The following is a 5,409-nucleotide window of genomic DNA, read 5'->3' on the forward strand; positions in this document are numbered from 1 at the left end:
GTAGAGTTAAACGCCAGGTTGCAGCCTGTTTTTGGCGTTTAACTCTGGTTTGTAACCTGTTTCTGGCGTTTAACTTCAGAATAGGGCAGGAAGTTGGTGTTTGAACGCCAGTTTGTGTCGTCAAAACTCGGTCAAGTATGGACTATTATATATTGCTGGAAAACCCTGGATGTCTAAATTGAGGGTGCGCCAATTGGGTTTCTGTAGCTCCAGAAAATATATTTCGAGTGCAGGGAGGTCAGAATCTAACAACATCTGTAGTCCTTTTTCAGCCTCTGAATCAGATTTTTGCTCAGGTCCCTCAATTTCAGCCAGAAAATACCTGAAATCACAAAAAAACACACAAACTCATAGTAAAGTCTAAAAATGTGAATTTTTCTTGAAAATTAATAAAATCATAGTAAAAACTAATTAAATTATACTAAAAACTACCTAAAAACAATGCCAAAAAGCGTATAAATTATCCGCTCATCACAACACCAAATTTAAATTGTTGCTTGTCCCCAAGCAACTGAAAATCAAATAGGATAAAAATAAGAGAATATACTATAAATTCTAAAATATCAATGAAACTTAGCTCCAATTAGATGAGCGGGACTAGTAGCGTTTTGCCTCTGAACAGTTTTGGCATCTCACTTTATCCTTTGAAGTTCAGAATGATTGGAATCTATAGGAACTCAGAATTTAGATAGTGTAATTGATTCTCCTAGTTCAGTATGTTGATTCTTGAACACAGCTACTTTATGAGTCTTGGCCGTGGCCCTAAGCACTTTGTTTTCCAGTATTACCACTGGATACATAAATGCCATAGACACATAACTGGGTGAACCTTTTCAGATTGTGACTCAGCTTTGCTAGAGTCCCCAATTAGAGGTGTCCAGGGTTCTTAAACACACTCTTTTTGCTTTGGATCACGACTTTAACCGCTCAGTCTCAAGCTTTTCACTTGACACCTTCACGCCACAAGCACATGGTTAGGGACAGCTTGGTTTAGCCGCTTAGGCCAGGATTTTATTCCTTTTGGCCCTCCTATCCATTAATGCTCAAAGCGTTGGATCCTTTTTACTCTTGCCTTTTGGTTTAAAGGGTTACTGGCTTTTTGCTCTTGTTCTTGGCTTTTTCTGCTTGCTTTTTCTTTTTCTTTCTTTTTCTTTTATTTTCGCCATTTTTTTCGCAAGCCTTTGCTTTTCACTGCTTTTTCTTGCTTCAAGAATCAATTTTATAATTTTTTAGATTATCAATAACATTTATCCTTTTTCTTCATTCTTTCAAGAGCCAACAATTTTAACATTCATAAACAACAATTCAAAAATATGCACTGTTCAAGCATTCATTCAGAAAGCAGAAAGTATTGTCACCACATCAACATAATTAAACTAATCTCAAGGATGAATTCGAAATTCATGTACTTTTTGTTCTTTTGCATTTAGAAAAATTTTTTTATTTATGAAAGGTGGTGGATTCATAGGACATTCATAACTTTAAGGCATAGACACTAGACACTAATGATCATGTAATAAAGACACAAACATAAATAAACATAAAGCATAATTTTCGAAAAACAGAAAAATAAGAGCAAGGAGATTAAGGAACGGGTCCACCTTATTGATGGCGGCTAGTTCTTCCTCTTGAAGATCCAATGGTGCTCTTGAGCTCCTCTATGTCTCTTTCTTGCCTTTGTTGCTCCTCCCTCATGACTCTTTGATCTTCTCTAATTTTATGAAGGAGGATGGAATGCTCTTGGTGCTCTACCCTTAGTTGTCCCATGTTGGAACTTAATTCTCCTAGGGAGGTGTTAATTTGCTCCTAATAGTTTTGTGGAGGAAAGTGCATCCCTTGAGGCCTCTCAAGGATTTCATGATGAGGAATTTCCTCATGCTCTTGTTGAGGTCCATGAGTGGGCTCTCTTGTTTGCTCTATCCTCTTTTTAGTGATGGGCTTGTCCTCTTGAGTCAATTTTCCATTGAGCTCTTTCTTCACATATGTCCATGAGGACTTGGTCCAACCTTTGATCAAAGTTGACCCTTCTAGTGTAGGGACATGAATTTTTTTGCATCATTGGCAAGTTGAATGCCAACCTTATATTTTCCAAACTGAAATCTAAGTATTTCCCCCGAACCATTGTAAGCCAATTCTTTGGATTTGGGTTCATACTTTGATCATGGTTTTTAGTGATCCATGCGTTTGCATAGAACTCTTGAACCATTAAGATTCCGACTTGTTGAATAGGATTGGAGAGAACTTCCCATCCTCTTCTTCTAATATCATGTCGGATCTCCAGATACTCACTCCTTTTTTAGCTTAAAAGGGACATCAGGGATCACCTTTTTCTTGGCCATAACTTCATAGAAGTGGTCTTGATGGACCTTTGAGATGAATCTCTCCATCTCCCATGACTCAGAGGTGGAAGCAATTGCCTTTCCTTTCCTCTTTCTTGAGGTTTCTCTAGCCTTAGGTGCCATTAATGGTTATGGAAAAACAAAAAGCAGTGATTTTACCACACCAAACTTAAAAGGTTTGCTCGTCCTCGAGCAAAAGAAGAAAGAAAGTAGTAGAAGAAGAAGAAAATGGAGGAGATAGAGGGAGATATGTGGTTCGGCCAAGGGGTAGAAGTAGTGGTTGTAATATGTGAAAATGAAAGAGTGGTGAGGGGTTTATATAGGGGTGGGGGAGGGTTAGGTTTCGTGTATTAGGGTTAGGTTTGGGAGGGAAACGATTTTGAATTTAGAGGTAGGTGGGGTTTTTGGGGAAGAGTGACTGAGGTGATTGGTGAAAGGTATTTGGGGAAGAGTGTTATGAAAAGGTGGGAGAGAGAGAGAGAGAGGTAGGGTAGGTGGGGATCTTGTAGAGTCCACAGATCCTGAGGGGCCAAGGACTTATCATCCCTGCTCCATTTAGGCGTGTAAATTCCCTTAGAGTGCAATCCTGGCGTTTAACGTCAGACTGCTGCTTATTTCTGGCGTTAAACGCCAGCTTTTCTCCCTTTCTTGGTGTTTAACACCAAGTTGATGCTTGTTTCTGGCGTTAAACGCCAGACTGTAGCCTGTTTCTAGCATTTAACACTAGCTTGATGCTTTTTTTCTGGTGTTAAACACCAGTCTAATGCTTCTTACTGGCATTTAAACGCCAGTAAGCTCTTCCTCCAGGGTGAGCTATTTTTAATGCTATTTTTCATTCTGTTTTTTATTTTTCATTTGTTTTTGTGACTTTACATGATCATCAACCTAAAGAAAACATAAAATAACAATGAAAAATAAATAGATATAATTAAATATCATTGGGTTGCCTCCCAATAAGCGCTTCTTTAATGTCAGTAGCTTGACAGTGAGCTCTCATGGAGCCTCACAGATAATCAGAGCAGTGTTGGGGCCTCTCAACACCAAACTTAGAGTTTGGTTGTGGCCTCTCAACACCAAAGTTAGAGTTTGGTTGTGGCCTCCCAACACCAAACTTAGAGTTTGGTTGTGACCTCCCAACACCAAACTTAGAGTTTGGTTGTGGGGGTTTTGTTTGACTCTGTATTGAGATAAGCTTTTCATGCTTCCTCTCCATGGTTACAGAAGGAGAACCTTGAGTCTTGAATACAAGGTAGTCTTCATTCAACTTAAGGACCAACTCTCCTCTGCCAACATCAATCACAGCTTTTGCTGTGGCTGAGAAGGGTCTGCCAAGGATGATAGATTCATCCTCATCCTTGCCAGTGTCTAGGATTATGAAATCAGCAAGGATTTAAAGTCCTTTAACCTTCACTAGCACATTCTCTACTAGTCCATAAGCCTATTTCATTGATTTGTCTGCCATCTCTAGTGAGATTCTTGCAACTTGTACTTCAAAGATTTCCAGTTTCTCCATTACAGAGAGTGGCATGTGGTTTATCCCTGACCCTAGGTCACACAGAGCCTTTTCAGAGGTCATGGTGCCTATGGTACAAGGTATGAAGAATTTTTTGAGATTCAGTTTCTTTTGAGGTAATGTTTGCCTCATTAATGCATTCAGTTCATTGGTGAACAAGAGGGGTTCATCCTCCCAAGTCTCAATACCAAATAACTTGGCATTCAGCTTCATGATTGCTCCTAGATATTTAGCAACTTGCTCTTCAGTGATGTCTTCATCCTCTTCAGAGGAAGAATATTCATCAGAGCTCATGAATGGCAGAAGGAAGTTCAATGGAATCTCCATGGTCTCTGTATGAGCCTCAGATTCCTTTGGTTCCTCAAAGGGAAACTTCTTTCTGTCCAGAGGACGTCCCATGAGGCTTTTCTCACTGGTACTCATGTCCTCCTCACTCTCTCCAGGTTCGGCCATGTTGGTCATGGTTATGGCCTTGCACTCTCTCTTGGGATTTTCTTCTGTATTGCTTGGAAGAGTACTGGGAGGAGTTTCAGTAATCTTCTTACTCAGCTGACCCACCTGTGCCTCCAAATTTCTAATGGAGGACCTTGTTTCATTCATGAAACTTAGTGTGGTCTTGGATAGGTCAGAGACTATGGTTGCCAGGCCAGAATGGCTCTGTTCAGAATTCTCTGTCTGTTGCTGAGAAGATGATGGAAAAGGCTTGCTATTACTAAACCTATTTCTTCCACCATTATTATTGAAGCCTTGTTGAGGCTTCTGGTGGTCCTTCCATGAGAGATTTGGATGATTTCTCCATGAAGGATTATAAGTGTTTCCATGGGATTCTCCCGTGTAATTCACCTCTGCCATTGCAGGGTTCTCAGGATCATAAGCTTCTTCTTCAGAAGATTCTTCTTTAATACTGTTGGATGCAACTTACAATCTATTCAGACTCTGAGAAATCATATTGACTTGCTGAGTCAATATTTTGTTCTGATCCAATATGGCATTCAGAGTATCAATTTCAAGAATTCCCTTCTTCTGAGGCGTCCCATTGTTCACAGAATTCCTCTCAGAGGTGTACATGAACTGGTTATTTACAACCATTTCAATGAGTTCCTGAGCTTCTGCAGGGGTTTTCAGATGAAGAGATCCTCCTGTAGAATGGTCCAATGACATTTTTGACAACTCAGACAGACCATTATAGAATATACATATGATGCTCCATTCTGTAAGCATGTCAGTAGGACACCTTTTGATCAATTACTTATATATTTCCCAAGCTTCATAGAGGGACTCACCTTCCTTCTGTCTGAAGGTTTGGATTTCCACTCTAAGCTTGCTCATCTTTTGAGGTGGAAAGAATTTGGCCAGGAAAGCACTGACCAGCTTTTCCCAAGAGTTCAGGCTTTCCTTAGGTTGTGAATCTAACCATGTTCTAGCTCTATCTCTTACAGCAAAAGGGAAAATCATAAGCCTGTAGACCTCGGGATCAACCACATTGGTCTTAATAGTGTCACAAATTTACAAAAATTTAGCTAAGAATTGATGAGGATCTTCCAATGGAAGTCCATA

At 39.8% G+C, this 5,409-nt stretch overlaps 1 non-coding gene across 1 annotated transcript; it reads left to right on the top strand.

Annotated features, from left to right (window-relative positions):
* The first annotated feature begins 5,067 nt into the window (after positions 1-5,067).
* On the top strand, positions 5,068-5,175 carry LOC148577400 (small nucleolar RNA R71). The gene has a single exon (XR_015904284.1). It is a non-coding gene; the product is annotated as a small nucleolar RNA R71 (small nucleolar RNA).
* Positions 5,176-5,409: the final 234 nt, after the last annotated feature.

Source organism: Arachis ipaensis, chromosome B1, assembly GCF_059453495.1.
Source record: "Arachis ipaensis isolate K30076 ecotype BB chromosome B1, ASM5945349v1, whole genome shotgun sequence".
Classification (NCBI taxonomy): Eukaryota; Viridiplantae; Streptophyta; class Magnoliopsida; order Fabales; family Fabaceae; genus Arachis; species Arachis ipaensis.